Genomic DNA, 18,810 nt, shown 5'->3' with positions numbered 1-18,810 from the left:
AATTAATTTATTATCAATTTTACAGCCAGGGGCTGCACCAATGAATTTTTTTTATGAATTATTCAGCCAGGGGCTGCACCCAATGAATTGTTTTTTACTTTTTTAAATAAATTATTCATTATTCAGCCAAGGGCTGCACCAATGTATTGTTTTTTAATTAATTTATTATCAAATTTTACAGCCAGGGGCTGCACCAACTATCAGTTCTTCAATCCTCAAGGGTATCCCAACGATCATCTTTGCACAGTCCTCAACTCTATTAATAATTATATCAATCAGTTTTGAACCAGCAAGCTGGATGCAACCTTTTGGCCCTATAACTAGATGAAAAAAAAATCAAAATTGTGACCTGTGTGGTGGTCAAAATTGACTGGAAACAAGTGGAAATAAATGTGATTGAGGTTAGTAAGACTGTAGAAACAAAAAAAGGCCCATTTTATGTGATTTTAGCTGTTTTTTTTATTTTTTAAGAAAAAATCCAGATCCAAAACACGAAAACAAAACACGGAGGTGATGTTTTGGCAAAACCAATCCAGATCCAAAACCAAAACATGGGGGTCAGCGCACATCTCTTGTTCTTACATGTAGAGAATTACGACTTTTGAATGCAATATCTGAGGTTCCAAGAACTGGAAGCTCATCTTGGGACAGGATTGATACTGTATGTCAGGTCAGATTGACCATGATGACATTCATAGGGGTCAATCCTCTTAGGTGCGAATTGCGAGGTGCAAGTTGCTATTTTCTCTTCAAATTTGCACAGCAAATTAATTTTACAATCCAATTAGCAACTCGCACTGAACCAGTGAGACTGAATTCGCATATTTCCATTTGCAACTCCCTGAGGGTGAGAGATGGAAAGGAAAATTTTTATTTTAAGGTTAAAATGTCGGGACACTGTGCTGAACCCCTTGGTCACCTCCCTTAATGCCTAATTAGGCAATTGGAAGTTTCCAATTAGCTTAATTAGTCCAATAATTACATGTTATATTTGGGGGGAAAAAAAGTCCTCAAATTACCCCCAAATCAACTGTTTCATTAGTTTAGGCACCCCAAATTTAATTAAAATATATTTTTTAATTGAAAAATAATTGTTTTTTATAATTTTTAAAAAAAAAATTCAAGTTGCTCTCAAAGAACCCCAAAATCACCCTTTTCCTACTTTTTTTTGCATTTTTCATTGAATTAGTTTGAGATTAAAGTTAGCTTTTTATCATTTTTTTTACATTTAAAAAAAAAAAAGCACAAATCAGCCCTTTGACACAATTTAAAAACCTACAGTACTGTCCTAATATCCACAGCCTTCTATATGGTCCTGCTGACGAAATTATAAATTGTGGGGGGTCCAGGATGGTCTCCCCAATGTTTAATGCACTTCTCTCACATCTCATTTGGCAGTCAATTTGCACCCCTTCGCTGCGAGTACCGCAAATAGGCAATTTTAATTGGATTTACTGTGAAGTCTGCGAGTTTCAAGAAACAAACTCGCTACTCGCAATTCGCACTTAATAGGATTGATCCCTTAATGTCTACAAAGATGACATTTTGACATGATCGAGGTCAACAAACCGTTCCTGGTGGTCTAGTGGTGTCTTACCTGGTCCTAGCAGCAGCAGCGTCTCCAGTGTCATCTTCTGGGTCCCGGCGGTCATGTGAGGAGCAGTTTCAGTGAATATGTCTGAGGAGCGGCATTCCAGTGAGTTTCTACCCTATATTCCAAACCCTAATCTTTACTCCTCCTCATAGTGACTAATCCTAACCCCCCCCACACACAGCCTAACCCTAACCTCCCCCTGCAACCTAACCCTAACCATCAGCATTTTGAGAATGTCAACATTCTGAGGATGTTGACATGGTACCTGTCAACAGGTTGAGCCATATCGATATTCTAATGTCGGCATTGTGGTGTCAACGTTATGTCGATATGGTAACCGTCAACCATATGACCGGATCCGCTTGGGACAATGGTTATCAATTATTGAGGGATAATTATTCAGAGTCACTTACCTTTTGAATAAATATGATTTGTACAATTTTATCATGGGCCTGTACCAAATGCATTTCGTGCCTCTATCTATTTCTCTGTGTTGTCATTAAATGTACACTATGCACAATTGGGTAAAAATTTCCACTGTTCATGCAGTTTATGTTATGCAAACTGGCATACTACTCACCCATCATCAAGACCTTCATCTTTCCAAGGAATCAGTATATCATATTCTTGTTTCCTATAGGTATGGTGGAGAATGATACCCTGTGCAGTGGATGTATTATTATGTTCCTGTTATCTTACCTAAGTTATAGAATTCCTTAATTCCTTTAAAATTGTTGAACAGCCATTAAAAAAAAAATCATCATAACAGCACACTTCTTGCAGGGGAGTCACAATATAAAGATGTTGAGGTGGAAAAAATACATTTTAAAAAGTGTTAATAGGATTCTCACAAGCCACCACAGGGACCTCCGCACCAGGCCCCGCTGATTACCTGTCCGGGCGTGTCCCGCGGTGCTCCGACTCCCTGGCTGGTCGCTGCCTTCTCTGCACCTGCTCCCGTGTGGCCGCTGTTGTCTCCACTCCCCGCCAGCACCTGCGCTCCGTCTCCCTCAGCTGGGCTCTCTTCCATGTACAGATGGGCACAGCCATCTTGGGCCTGAACACGTGATGCTGTCTCCACCAATGGAGCAGCTCACCCTCTGGACCTGGCCAGTCAGCATCCAGTACCTGGTATAAAGGGACCTCCTGTCCCATTAGCAAATTGCCAGTGCAACTAGTTTCTTAGTTTACTAAGTGAGCCTTCCCACTGTGCTCCATAGGTGTTTGTTGCTATCCAGCTTAGCATTCACCTTACGGCTACCCAGCCGCTCCAAGTAGCGTCCGAGCTACCACCGTCACCTTACGGCTACCCAGCCGCTCCAAGTAGCGTCCGAGCTGCCACCGTCACCTTACGGCTACCCAGCCGCTCCAAGTAGCGTCCGAGCTACCACCGTCACCTTACGGCTGCCCAGCTGCTCCAAGTAGCATCCGAGCTACCACCGTCACCTTACGGCTACCCAGCCGCTCCAAGTAGCGTCTGAGCTACCACCGTCACCTTACGGCTACCCAGCCGCTCCAAGTAGCGTCCGAGCTGCCACCGTCACCTTACGGCTACCAAGCCGCTCCAAGTAGCGTCCGAGATACCACCGTCACCTTACGGCTACCCAGCCGCTCCAAGTAGCGTCTGAGCTACTACCATCACCTTACGGCTGCCCAGCCACTCCAAGTAGCGTCCGAGCTACCACCGTCACCTTACGGCTACCCAGCCACTCCAAGTAGCATCTGAGCTACCACCGTCACCTTACGGCTACCCAGCCGCTCCAAGTAGCGTCTGAGCTACCACCGTCACCTTACGGCTGCCCAGCCACTCCAAGTAGTGTCCGAGTTACCACTGTCACCTTACGGCTATCCAGCCACTCCAAGTAGCGTCCAAGCTACCACCATCACCTTACGGCTACCCAGCCACTCCAAATAGTTTCCGAGCTACCACTGTCACCTTACGGCTACCCAGCCGCTCCAAGTAGCATCCACGCTACCACCATCTCCATACAGCTCCCTAGCCACATCAAGTAGCTTACACGCTACCACCTCACGGCTTCTCAGCCACTCCAAGCAGTCCGTACTGCCACCTCGCCCCTCACGGCTTCTCAGCCGCTCCAAGCAGTCCATACTACCACCTCACCCATCACGACTTCTCAGCCGTTCCAAGCAGTCCATACTGCCACCTCTCACCTCACGGCTTCTTAACCGCTCCAAGCAGTCCGTACTGCCACCTCTCACCTCACGGCTTCTCAGCTGCTTCAAGCAGCCCATACTGCCACTCTTCACCTAGCAGCTGCCCAGATGCATCAAGCAGTCTCCGAGTTGAACCAAACTCTCCACCAGTCTTCTGTATCCTCTCATGCGGAGAAACTTCATAAAACCAAGTCTCCTCCAGAGAGCACCTGAGTTGAGCAATCCAGATCCAAGGCCCAGCCCGGGAACACAGCCTCAAAATCCCATGATTGTGACAGTTTGCACTGGCCCGATGGACTCGGCAAGTGGTCAGGGATCTGGAGTGGATTCTTCCCAGGATGTTCTATCTCATCTGGAAAGACAAGAGACTTCACAAATCCAGCTTATTCAATTTATTCAGGATATGTCATGATGCTTGGATAGCATTCAGGCCCTGTTATCCAATCCTGCTCTGGTAAACGTTCAAGTTGCAGCCCCTTCTTCTGTGTCACCTCCTCCCATGGCACCACCCGCTGCTCGACTCCAACTGGCATCCCCAAGCAAGTTTGATGGCAACCCCAAACTATGTCGAGGCTTCCTGAACCAGTGCGAGATCCATTTCGAGGTTCAGCCAACCAATTTTCCAACAGTAAGGACCCGAATAGCCTACATAATTTCTTTGCTCTCCTGGCAAGCACTCGATTGGGCTTCACCTTTCTGGGAGAGATCGGACCCTCTTCTTGCTAACTACCCAGACTTCGTTTCCACATTCCGCAGGATCTTTGACGAACCCGGGAGAATCACTTCTGCCTCAGCAGACATTCTACGCCTTCAGCAAGGCAGCAAAACTGTAGGACAATATGCCATTCTATTCCAGACTCTGGCGTCAGAACTCAATTGGAATGAGGACGCTCTCATAGCAGCCTTCTGGGCTGGACTTTCTGAAAGACTCAAAGACGATCTGGCTTCCCGTGACCTTCCACCTAAACTGGTCGACTTATTTTCTCTCTGTGACAAAGTGGAACTCCAGCACCGAGATCGTGCCATGGAGAGGGGCAGAATCAACCGTGGAAGACCGCGTCCAGTTCCTCGACTACATTCACCACCCATGGGTGAAGAACCCATGCAGGTTAATCACTCCCGTTTATCTGCTGAGGAACGACAGAAAAGACTGAGACAGTGGGCCTCATTCAGAGGCGGTCGGAGGATGCAAGCGGTCGCTCAGAAACTGGGCGGCCACTTGCATCCTGACCGGCCGCCTCTGTTGCGGTCGTTAGGCTGTGGGTTAACACCCACAGCTCTAATGACCGCTTCGGTGATGGTCGTAATGGTCAGAGACCATCGCGACCATCGGGGCTTACGACGAGACCCTAGGGTAGGGTCTCCTTTGTCGTAAGCCCCGGAGAGCTACTGGCTCTGTCTGAGCCGGAAGCTCTCCACTGACATCACTAGTGATGTCAGTGGGGCCGCCCCCAAATGGTAGGCGTTCCCATGGGAATGCCTCCGTTTGGGCTGCCACCCCCCCGGCCTGCCTTCCAAACGGGGCGAGCTGTCAATCAACATCGACAGCTCGCCCCCTTTGGATCGAGACCCGCTACGACCAGCGCTGTCGGTCGTAGCGGGTCTCACGCATGCGCACGACGGCGCTGGCGCTGTCGTGTGCATGCTCTGTGGGGGGCCATCGACCCGGTCCGAGCGCATCGGCGCTAACGACCGGGTCTGAATGACCCCCTGAATCTCTGCATGTATTGTGGATCATATCAACATCTATTCAAAACCTGTCCCATTCGTCCGGGAAACGCCTCCTCCTAACTTATGACAGAGAGGTTAAGTTAGGAGTTGCCATTGACTTTCCTAGGAAGTCTGATTCCACCATCCAGGCTCAGTTGAAGCTTCCACGAGGCTCTAAAGCTATGCTAGCTCTTTTGGATTCCGGAGCTGCAGAAAATTTCATGACTATGGACTTTGTCCGAGAATATCGGCTTCCCATTGAAGCTTTACCTCGTGTTGTCACTCTAACCGCCATTGATGGTAGTCGCATCACCAGTGGTACCGTCACTCATTGTACTAAACCACTTAAACTTACCATCGGTGTTCTCCATTCTGAAGAGTTATGCCTCCTAGTGATTCCCAAAGCCTCCCACTCTCTACTTCTTGGATTACCCTGGCTACAGAGACATTCTCCCCAAATCGACTGGTCGATTATGCAGATCATCTTCTGGAGTCCTGATTGTTTTAAGAATTGCCTCCATCGAGTTGTTCCTGTTCGATCCTCTGATCTACAACTTCCAGCAGGCCTGCCTAAATGCTAATCTAACTTTTTAGATGTTTTCAGTAAACAGAATGCAAATATATTATTACCTCCTCATCGTAACTGGGATTGTCCAATCAATTTGATCCCAGGGAAGAACCCTCCCAGAGGTCGAACATATCCTCCATTTCTTCCCGACACTCAAGCCATGTTGGACTACATTGAGGAGCATCTGAGCAAAGGTTTCATTCGACCTTCCACGTCTCCAGCCGGGGCTGGATTTTTCTTCATAAAACAGAAAGATTACCGAGGCCTCAATGACATAACTATTAAAAATCGCTACCCTCTTCCCCTCATAACTGAAATATTTGACAGGGTAAAAGGGGCTTTGGTTTTCACCAAGCTCGACTACAATTTAATTCGTATTCGCCCAGGAGACGAATGGAAAACAGCCTTCAACACCAGGGATGGGCATTATGAATATCTCGTTATGCCCTTCGGCCTTTGCAACGCCCCTGCTGTGTTCTAATTTTTCGTCAATGAAATTTTCTGAGACCTTCTGTACAAAAGTGTGGTTGACTACTTGGACGATATCTTGATTTTCTCTCAAGATGTGGGAAACCATAGGAATCAAGTTAAAGAAGTTCTTTCTAGGTTGCGCTCCAACCAACTCTTCTGCAAGCTGGAGAAGAGTCTTTTTGAAGTATCAAGTGTACCATTCCTGGGTTATATCATCTCCGGAGCTGATCTTCAAATGGATCCTGCCAAACTCCAACCTGTCCTTGATTGGTCTCTCCCGATGTCTTTGAAAGCTATACAGCGGTTCTTAGGCTTCTCCAACTATTACCGCAAGTTTGTGAATGGTTTCTCAACATTAGTAGCACCCATCTCAGCCCTCACCTGCAAAACTGCAGACCCAACCAAATGGCCTGCCGAAGCCACGTCCGCATTCCAACTCCTCAAGCAAGCATTAATTTCCGCTCCAATCTTGAAAAAACCAGATCTAACTCGACCATTCATTCTGGAGGTAGACGCCTCCTCTATAGGGGTTTGAGCCGTCATATCCCAATGATTTGAAGATGAAAAACTTCATTCCTGCAGATTCTTTTCCCGAAAATTCTTGCCTGCTGAAAGGAACTATGCTATCGGTGACCAAGAACTGCTTGCTATAAAATTATCACTTGAGGAATGGCATTACCTCTTAGAGGGCTCAGTACCCAATCACCATCTACACCGATCATAAAAATCTGCTATATCTAAAGTCTGCAAATTGTTTGAATCCTCGACAGGCTAGATGGGCGATGTTCTTTTCAAGATTCAACTTTAAGCTTGCCTATCATCCAGGGTCTCAAAATAGCAAGGCCTACGCTCTCTCCTGTTCCATGGAGGGTGATCTTGAGTCTTTCCCAGAACAGCCTCATCCGATCTTAGATCCCACTATTTTTTCCACTATTAATGTGACCCCGATTCCACCTGTCGGATAAACATTCGTTGCTCTTCATCTCCACAAGAAGTTACTACAGTGGACTCATGCTTCCCAGTTCTCTGGTCACTTGGGATTGGACAAGACTCTTGAATTTATCCAGCAGTCCTATTGGTGGCCCTCAATGAAAGGGGACGTTAGGTCTTATGTATCATCATGTGTCAAGTGTGCCCAGCATAAGGTACACCGACAAGCTCCACTCAGACAGCTCCAGCCACTAGCTGTTCTCAGACAGCTCCAGCCACTAGCTATTCCGTTTACACCATGGACCCACTTGTCAATGGATTTTATCACCGATCTTCCTCCATCTTGAGGCCACAACAGTCTGGGTTATCATGGACCGATTTTCCAAAATGGCCCATTCCGTACCTCTTACTGGGCTTCCGTCCGCACCCCTACTTGCCCAGAACTTTATAAAAGAGATCTTCAGACTTCACTGCTTTCCACAAGAGATCATCTCCGACAGAGGAGTACAGTTTGTGGCGAAGTTCTGGGGTTCACTCTGTTCAGCCCTTCAAGTGAAACTCCAATTCTCCACCGCATATCATCCCCAGACCAATGGTCAGACCGAAATGGTCAATCAGGACCTGAAACAGTTCCTTCGTACTTTTATCTCCTCCTCCCAAGATGACTGGATTGAGCTTCTCCCTTGGGCCAAATTCGCTCACAACAACCATTACCACACATCCACCAACTCAACTCCTTTTCTTACAGTATTTGGTCATCATCCTCGGGTTCCAGATTTCTCTCTTCTCCCAGCATTGGATGTGCCTGCCGCCAAGATGTCTCTTCAGCGGTTCTCCAACATCTGGAAAAAGGTTTGTTCTGCTCTGACTAAAACCTCAACCCGGTACAAGAAAATTGCTGACCACAAAAGACGAGCGGTTCCAAGTCTTCAAACTGGAGATATGGTCTGGCTTTCTACTCGAAACCTAAGACTCAGAGTGCCCTCAATGAAATTTGCCCCACGTTATATTGGTCCATTTCCAATCATCAGAGTCCTGAACCTCATGGCTTATAAGCTAAAGCTGCTTCTGTTTCTTCGCATTCCTAATTCATTCCACATTTCTCTTCTGAAACCATTGGTCTTGAACAGATTCCAGAAGGCTCTTCCTAAAGCTTCTAGTGTTCAAACTCAGCAAGGAGAGGAGTTCGAAGTTGATAGAATATTAGATTCCCGTTGTTGTTACAACCGTCTTCAATACCTCATCGACTGGAAAAGTTATGGTCCGGAAGAACGCATATGGATAAATGCTTCCGATGTCCATGCGCCCCGTCTAGTCAAGGCATTCCATATGAAGTCCCCTCACAAACCAAGAAAGTGTCCGGTGGCCACTCATGAAGAAGGGGGTACTGCCACAAGCCACCATGGGAACCTCTGCATCAGGCCCTCTGCTTACCTGTCCAGGCGCTGTCCTGCAGCACTCCGGCTCCCCGGCTGGTCGCTGCCTTCTCTGCACCTGCTCCTGTGTGGCCACTGTCTTCTCCACTCCCCACCGGCACCTGCACTCTGTCTCCCTCAGCTGGGCTCTCTTCCATGAGTGCTCCTGCCGCACTCCCAGTACAGATGGGCGCAGCCATCTTGGGCCTGAACACATGATGCTGTCTCCACCAATGGAGCAGCTCACCCTCTGGACCTGGCCAGTCAGCATCCAGTACCTGGTATAAAGGGACCTCCTGTCCCATTAGCAAATTGCCAGTGCAACTAGTTTCTTAGTTTACTAAGTGAGCCTTCCCACTGTGCTCCATAGGCGTTTGTTGCTATTCAGCTTAGTATTCACCTTACGGCTACCCAGCCGCTCCAAGTAGCTTCCGAGCTACCACCGTCACCTTACGGCTACCCAGCCGCTCCAAGTAGCGTCCGAGCTACCACCGTCACCTTACAGCTACCCAGCCGCTCCAAGTAGCGTCCGAGCTACCACCGTCACCTTACGGCTATGCAGCGGCTCCAAGTAGCGTCCGACCTACCACCGTCACCTTACGGCTACCCAGCCGCTCCAAGTAGCGTCCATGCTACCACCAACTCCATACAGCTCCCTAGCCGCACCAAGTAGCTTCCATGCTACCACCTCACGGCTTCTCAGCCGCTCCAAGCAGTCCGTACTGCCACCTCGCCCCTCACGGCTTCTCAGCCGCTCCAAGCAGTCCATACTGCCACCTCACCCCTAACGGCTTCTCAGCTGCTCCAAGCAGTCCGTACTGCCACCTCTCACCTCACGGCATCTTAGCCGCTCCAAGCAGTCCGTACTGCCACCTCTCACCTCACGGCTTCTCAGCCGCTCCAAGCAGCCCATACTGCCACCCGTCACCTAGCAGCTGCCCAGTTGCATCAAGCAGTCTCCGAGTTGAACCAAACTCTCCACCAGTCTTCTGTATCCTCTCATGTGGAGAAACTTCATAAAACCAAGTCTCCTCCAGAGAGCACTTGAGTTGAGTAATCCAGGTCCAAGGCCCAGTCTGGGAACACAGCCTCAAAATCCCACGATTGTGACAAGGATGTTAGAAAGTATCAGTCCGTTGTACTCTGTCTTATGCGGACCTTCTAGCCTTGCCCAAGTCACAGTGTAAATGAACATTAAAGGACCATTTCTGGTTTTATACCTGTTTCATTGTAAGAAAACTGTTTTGCATTTATGGTTTCTGGGCCTGATTCAGACCCGCTCGCGAGCACTGAGCACTCGCAAGCGGGTCGATGTTGGCCAAGTGCGCATGCACACAACGGAGGCGGCTCCGTCGTGTGCATGCGCAAGACCCGAATAATGAAGGCCAAGCCGTCATTACGGGTCTCGCACCAAAGGGGGCGTGCTGTCGATGGTGATTGACAGCACGCCCCCTTTGATGGGCGTGCCGGGGGCGTGGCTGCCCAGACGGAGGCGTTCCCATGGGAACGCCAACCGTCTGGGGCCGGCCCCACTGACATCACTAGAGAGCCAAAAGCACTCCAGGGCTTGCGGCAGACGAGACCCTACCACAAGGGTCTAGACGCAAGTCCGATGGTCGCGATGGTCTTGACCATCGCGACCATCATTTTGGCCACTCGCTATAGCTGTGGGTGGTCACTCACAGCTATGCGAATGGCCAGGAGGCCGCTCGTAAAATCAGAGGGACAGCCCTGATTCAGAGCAAGCGCTCTGTCAGAGCGTCCGACTCTGAATCAGGGCCACTGTGCATGAATTTGTCATCACCATTTTTATTCAATGGGCATTGAGACTTTTTTTTCTCATACGAGATTCCAAATAATATTTTCCTGTTTTTGTGTACTTAAAGTATCCACATGTCAGATTGGCATTGATTTTTGTAATGTTACATTTAAGCCATATATATGTTTCTTACCGTAACTCTGAAAACATTAAGTTGCAAAGGAGTAAAATTTACGGAAATGTGTAAGCTCCTAATCTTTGTGCGGATAGAACTGGGTGTTTAGTAGTGAGTGTTGGATATAATTTTGGAATGATTTTAAGATATTTTTTATACAAGTGGTTTTGCTTTTAATATTAACCCTTACGCACACAGAGGTCACGCATTTTCAAGTGAGGCTTGCCTTGACAGAATGCAGGTACAGTTTTTGTTTGACTGAAATGCTTGTCAATAGAGCCTATTTTTTTCTTAGCAGTTCTGTTGTGACCAACTAGAGGAAACTTGGACTTATGTTATGTTCCAACCATTGATGCCATACCTGATGATTATGATGATGATGATATTATTGCCATGACCTTGATCCAATTAATGTTTAATTCTTAAAATTCTTTTTAGTTTCCACAGACACTGAGGGCAGAATGTACGAATGGCATAATGTAGTCTAACCTCCGAAAACTTTCGGAGGTTTGACCACCTTCCCTATATGTATCAAGCTCAAGAAAGCAAAACTTCCAGGAGCTTGTACCCGATAGGCAACGCCATCTATAGATGGCGTTGCCTAATAGATGCCTACGAGATGCCTATCCTGAGAGAGATCTAATAGGATCCCTCCCAGAATCCTCCCTGGCTCTCACATGTGCTGGCTGATGGCCATGCATGCACAGTAGGACTCCTATGTCATAAACCCGGAAGTCATGACACCATAAAAGACAGCTCTTAGTGGCGTTAGATGCGGGTGCCAAACTCCAGAATGATTCACAATCCAATCCTGGCAGCCCTGCAAGCCCTATAGAAACCTATGGAGGTTGCAGCTGCTTTCGGAAATGGACGGACCGCAGCAGATGTCAGAGATAACTGCTGTGATTCCTCCATAGTACATTTCCTCCATAGTACATCAAGGGGATACTTAATATTTGCAGGTATCCCCAAAAAATTGATGTTTCCATGATATATGATGCAAATATTTAATGATAAATAGGCCTCTTAGTGTGAAATTGGACTATTGTACCTACATGTACAATTAAATAAGGGACTGGACACTTGAAATATTAAAACACCTAAAATTATAATATGGTGTGCTTGTATTTTTGGAGCTTTATATATTTCACTGTGGAGGACAAATGGGCTCTTCCACTGCATATACATCAAAACTACAGAGGGTGGTTCCCATTTGTTACCCACAGCAAGCCCTAATTAAAAAACAAATACAAAAAAATAATTTTCTCCATCGGTACTGATTACTGGTGGGGCATTTGCTCTAGAGCATTGCATGCATGGGATATCGTGATGTTCATTAAAAAACAAGGGGTTTATGTATCAAGCCTTGGACAGAGAAAAAATGAAGAGAGATAAAGTACCAACCAATCAGCTCCTAACTGTCAATTTACAGGCTTTGTTTGAAAAATGACAGGAGCTGATTGGTTGGTACTTTATCTCTCTCCAGTTTATTTCTCTGCAAGGCTCAGTACATCTACCCCCAAGTTAACATCAGATGTGACCACACCAGGATGGGCTTTCCCTGACATGGTCACATCTGATGCAACCAGTCAGAAACGCCCACTAGACGGCTGTGGGACAGTGTGGGGGGCGGCCGGTGTTCCAAGAAATGGGGGCGTGTCTGCCCCATTTTCCACGAGTGGCAAGGCCAGGGACTGCATCAACCGTCAGTGTCCTGGGCTCGCATGCCACCCAGCCTGAGTAAGCTGAGGCGGCCAGCCTGAGTAAGCTGACTCAGCTGGCTGGCGCCCACCATAGCGACCATTGACCACCGATGGTCACGATAGTGATCCCAGCCTGCGACCTCCATCGCAATGCTGGCATTGCAAATGCAGCAGCCCAGCATTGCAGCAGCCCAGCCCAGCTTGGGCGGCCAGCCAGCTTACTCAGGCTGGCTGGCATGGGAGCCCAGGACACTGCGACGGTTGATGCAGTCCCTGGCCTTGCAGCTCATGGAAAACAGTCATACACCTATTGCTGCATTTGCATAATAGCAAAGACGTACAATAATTACAAAGCTGCCTGTGTGCGGAGAGCCAGCTCCATGTTCAGTAACAGGACACTGAGCGGACGGGGCAGGAGCAGCACAGACAGACCTCAGCACCAGCCGGGATCAAAGTGTAGCGTAAGCGGATCTCTGTGCTATCCTGGATAGGCACTGGAGCGGTAAGAAAGAGGTTTTGATAGTCCGGAGGGTGACAGCACACCCCGCTTGATGGGTGGCCTCAGGACACCTCTTGTGGAAACTTGGCATGGAACGACTCAACTGAGGAGTGTGAATGTCAGAGGCAAAAGTCCAGGAACGTTCTTCTGGGCTGTAGCCCTTCCACATGTATTGTTAATTGTTACATGAGGATGTTAAATATTTAAATGCCCCAGTGTATGTGTAGCTTCTGATTTAAAATTTTGGTCTAAGCAAGTTCGCTCAGGATGTCTTCCAGTGTCTAGAACTACACTGATCTGAAGGCACAGGCTGACATGTACCAGTAGGGGGCAGGCAGAGCTCCAACAGAAGAGCAGTGAGTCGGAGGATCAACTGTCATACTGCACCTGCACTGTTAACCCGTGCTTGACTATAAAGAAAATATGAGTGAAGACATTTATTATGAATAAGTTGAGCCAATCCTGAGCTAAGGTTACAATACACTGATGCAATGTTCAATCAAGCTCTCATCTGCTTGGAGGACAAAATTCAACAGATGGTAGGCACGAGTCTGCATCAGCTAGGGCTTCCAACTGCTGACAGAAGTAACACTTCCAGTCTTAGTAAAGACATGTTACATTAAACAGGTGATAATGTTGCACAGTTGCAGAGATTTGTAACAGAAAATGCGCCCAGGCTGGTGTAACTGGAGGTATTGTCTTTCTAGATGCTCCAGGGGGAACAGGAAAAACAGTCCTCCTAAATCTAATCTTGGCCAAAGTTCGTAGCCAAAAAGCAGATTGCAACTGCAGTTGCCTCCTCCAGTATTGCAGCAACATTTCTTATACAACATTGTTTATACCTCAGTGTTGAGGTAACAGTGTCTAAATACTCTTTATGAATGGATAGATAGGTCTTTTACAGGATCAGTTATAAACGAGAACAAATTAAAAAATGAAGGCTGGAGATGGACTTCAAGGACTATTGCATCTAGTATAGGGCAGATGTACGTCCGTGCTGCTGCTGCTGATGATCAGTAGCACATGGAACAGTGAGCACACCGCAAGATGCGTACAATTCTGCATACGAGTTTACATATGATTTCTATGTAAGCAGGGGCTGTGCTACAATATGCAAAAGCCACAGGAGTAATCTTGTGTAAATAATTCACTGCAGAACCAGCATCGGATCACTTGCATGACCATCGGATAGCTGAGTAACCCTCAGGTTATGCAGGACTAGCTGGGATCCCCGGCGTTGCCCGGGTTGAAGACTGGACCTTAAAGTACACCTGCATGCTAACAATGGGGTAACTACCATGGGTGCAAGAGGTGAGGCTGCTATGGTGTCCGAGCTACCTCTGTGGCTCGCCGCTCCCCCTGTTTCCACTCATGCACACAATGTGGCCTGGTCCAGTCAGGGTCACTGAGGGGGGCCTGGGTGGCACTGGTATTGATTTGGTGCTGGCCAGCCAGCTGATTACAGATGGGGCACCGGCAGGCAGTCATGGAGAGACAACGTGAGGCAATCAGAGCTCGCAGACTGGCAGCCAATCAGCAGTGGCAGCTCCTGATTGGCTGCAGGTCTGCAAGCTCCAATTGGCTCGCGACCAGCGCCAGATTCAGATTGCACCATTGCTGTCTGTCCATGGCTGCCACTGCCTGCCGGTGTGCCAACTGTAATTAGCTGGGGTCAGCCCCAAATCCACACCTGCTGGCTGCTGATGGCACACAGGGGGAGGTAAGAAACTGCTGGAGGGAGACAAGGAGGTGAGTTGCTGGGGGGCATAATGTGTAAGGGGAAATACTGTGTGGCATAATGTTATAAGGGGCATTACTGTGTGGCAAAATGTGTAAGAGGCACCACTATTGTGTTGAATAAAGTGTTATATGGGGCACTACTACTACATGGCATAATCTGTAAGGGCCATTACTGTGTAGTGTAAGGGGCATTACTGTGTGGCATAATGTATAAGGGGAAATACTACTGCATAGCATGATGTGTAAAAGGGATACTACTTTGTAGCATAACCTGAATGACCTCTGGAGGAGGTCCCTTTTAAGATCTTGCTATGTGGCCTCAAAGTTCTAGTTTCGCCCTTGCATGCAAACACAGAGGGCTGACTAATATATATGGTCACTTCAAAAAGGACTAACTCTGGATTTTATATGAATTTGCATGCGGCATATAGTTTGACACTTGCTCAGACTGTGAGGTTAAAAGGATACTTTTGTAGCTTTCACACAGGTTTTTGGTTCAAACCTAGGCAAAAACTTAATCCTGGTCAAACTACACCACCATGCCAAATTTGGTGGAGCAAGGTCCAAAACTCTGGCCGTGCATAAAGGACAAACAGACAGACGCGCTTTCTTGCTTATTTATATAGATGTATGGTGGAATCACACTGCAGAGGCTAGGAAATCTGCGTCAGAAGACGCACATCCTGTCCTCGGCACACCATGAAAATGTGTTAGACATTCAGACCATATCGACATTCTGGAGTCGACAGTCTGAATTTCAGTCAGCCTGCAGGTTGGCCAAAAAAGGGATGCCTCCTTGAAGAGCATAACATTGGCATTGTGTCTATTTCTGAATAAGACCCTATGTCCAATACTGCAATGCCAGAATATTACATTATATTATATTTCAATAAATAAAACATATTTTGGCTTTAATACTGCCCTGTATTTAGCCATAAATTCATGAATGCAGTATGTAGGCTACTGTTACAAAGTACACAATTTATATGTAATATATTGCATTCAGAACAAATCTAGTAAATAAAAAAGTAATTCAATTTTAAAATCTAAACAAACTGATGCTATCAAAAAAGTGACGGAACAAGTAACAAAAGCTGAGCATGTCTTATAAAACTATGTAGAAAACAAATATTTAAATACTAGCGAACTGCAGGCTAAGACCGAATGACTGGAGAATCATGCTTATTTCATTAGAGAGTCGCAGTATTAAGAGCATTAGCCTCTGGAGTAAAGGTCTTTCTTACAAGTGAAAGAGGTACAATTACCCTCATTGAGAAGTTGATTTGTTCTCTGGTTGCTATTTTATTCTTTATGTAAGCCTCTGCATTTCTGAATGAATAAAAGCACATGCCAAGTATTTCAGGTCAGTTTCAGCTTATAATCACGTACAGGAAGGCAATGAATCCATCTTAGTTGCCTATTATGGGTAAAATTACCATTTATTTTTGTAAATAATTAGAATTTTAAATTTATAATGCACAATGTATTACATTGTTATTGCTGGAGTGCCATCATATTGCAAATGTATTTTACAGTTGTTTTATTATTTTCCATTAACTCACATATTTTACATAAAGAGTTCACTTCCTGCTGAAAAATACCTATAATACCTACACTATCTAATGTACCCAACCAGCTGGCCATTTAGGAGCACCGAAAATTGCAGCATTAGAAATTCTATCACAGTAATTTACTGATAAAAGTTTGCCAGGGAGGCTGAGCAATGCTTTGTCAGGTCACATATGTATACTGCATTGGAAGACTGAAAATAAAAGTAATATATTTTGAAAGAAAAAAAAAGATTTATTTTAATAATAAATGTTTACTTTTTCTGCAGGGGTCCTCTGCTATAGCAATCCTGTGATAGCAATGACAACATTCCAGCTGTAAATGTACCGCTGGTCCTTATTAAATAATTAAAGCATGGGGAGCTATCACCAAAAGTAGGCAGTGAAGGCAATTGCCAGAGATATCGCCAGCTGTGGGCTTCCCTATTGTAAATAGACCATGAGTTCCTCACAGTTCATTAAGATAGACACTTATATATAATATTTTTTTAAACTGTTCAACAAACCATTTGCTCTTCCAATTCATGCAGGATTTTGTCCTATTGTCAATCATACAAACGAATTATTCTTCCACTCCACTTTTTATTAATTATACATCCTTTATTCAATACACCTCTTAACATCCCCTAGCTTTACTTCCCTTGTGACTTTGTACTTGATAGACTTCCTGCCTTCTTTCGTGGGTAGCTAAGTCAGGGGTAGGCAACCCTTGACACTAGTGCCACAATGTGGCACTTGAGGATGTTCTGAATGGCACCTGCGGGGTCAGAAACACTCTCCTACTGAGCGTGCTGCATCTCCCCTCCTGCTTCACCTCGTTCCCTCACAGAGGAGACTAGTCCCAAAGAACCAAAGTGTGTCCTGCATACCCAGCAAAGCCTGGGCCCCTGGTGAGTAAACCTTATCACAGTTGGGGCCTGATTCAGAGCCACTCACTGCGGCGCATGCGCAGACCAGAAACATTGAGCCGCTTGTGAGCGCTATGCGCTTGCGAGCGGCTCTGAATGAGGCCCTTAGTCCTGCTCAGAAACAAAATTCTGAACCACGTTTCTGTTTCCAGGCTACAAATTATCAACATAACCTGAGCAAACTAGCTTCAAAATATGAATAGGAAAGCCACTAACCTTTTTGTTTTTACCTATCTATTATGCTTACTGATGGTGGCACTCCTTGTAAAGCTGAACATCTGGCACCTAGAGAGAAAAACGTTTCCAACCTTTGCTTTAAGTTTAAGCAATCAAACAGCAAGCTATTGCACTCACCTCAATTCAGTTGTTGTTTCTTACGCTTTATCTTACCTTTGTTTTTTATTTACAGCTTTACCCTTTATTTAGCCCAAACACCACTGTGGGAGACAATGGCTGTTCGTTCTTTTCTTTTTTATTCCATTAAACCAAAGGTTTAATGGAAAGCCAGAAATACTATATTAATTTAAGGACGGATTTTTGTCACCCAGCCCTGACTTTCCCACACTACTATCCCACACATGTAACATAGAAGATACATATTTCATCCCATAATGAATGTTTCCATCATGGTTTAAGGTCTAATCCTTGTCATACCATACCTCCCAACCAAGGCCGTAACCAGGCTGGTGCCACCTGTGCCTTGGCACAGGGCACCGCAGGGCAGGGGGCGCTGTTTGGGCCTGTCAATTTTCCTGTTTATTATCATTCTCACTTGTAGCTTCCTCTCCTTTTATCCCCAGCATCTCCTGGCCTCCCCTATCTCTTCCCTGATCCTTCCCCATGAGGCCATGGCCCTTTTTCAGGTGCACTATCTTATGTCCCAATTTAAAAAATGGGGGCGCCAATGCTCTCTCTGACACAGGACACCAAAAAGTCTAGTTACGGTTCTGCTCCCAACAGAGTTGATTTACAAGGAGGGACACAAGGAGGGGGTGTGGTCGACCCCAGATAGGGTGTGTGTCTCCCCTTCTTCTGCCAAGGGATTGTGCCTTGTGTTTCAAAAGAGCTGGGCCACCCTTACTCCAACCCGTTCCCTAGAAACATATCTTCAAATTGGGACTGTTCCACCTAAATCGGGACAGTTTGGAGGAATTCCATGCAAGTCATTTGATTCATTTGGATATTGTTGTGGTTATGTTGAGGCAGAGCCGTAACTAGACTTTTTGGTGCCCTGTGCCAGAAAAAAAAGCATTGGAGCCCCCCTCAATTTTCAAAGGGACATAATGCACCCAAAAAAGGGCCACGGCTTCATGGGGAAGGGCCAGGGAAGATATAGGAGAGGTCAGGAGATGCTGGGGATGAAATAAGAGGAAGCTACAAGCAAAAATGATAATAAACAGAAATTTGACAGGCCCAAACAGCGCCCCCTGACCTGTGGTGCCCTGTGCGATGGCACCGGCTTTACTACCCTAGCTATGGCCCTGTGTTGAGGTAACACACATAGAAAAGGGATCCTTGACAAAGGCCTAGTAAGGCCGAAACACGTTGGAGAGGCACAACATCCACACCTTGTACTCATACTAACTAATAACCCT

Source organism: Taudactylus pleione, unplaced genomic scaffold (assembly GCF_031769625.1).
Source record: "Taudactylus pleione unplaced genomic scaffold, aTauple2 ptg000169l, whole genome shotgun sequence".
NCBI classification, from domain to species: domain Eukaryota; kingdom Metazoa; phylum Chordata; class Amphibia; order Anura; family Myobatrachidae; genus Taudactylus; species Taudactylus pleione.
Note: the sequence above shows the minus strand (reverse complement) of the source record.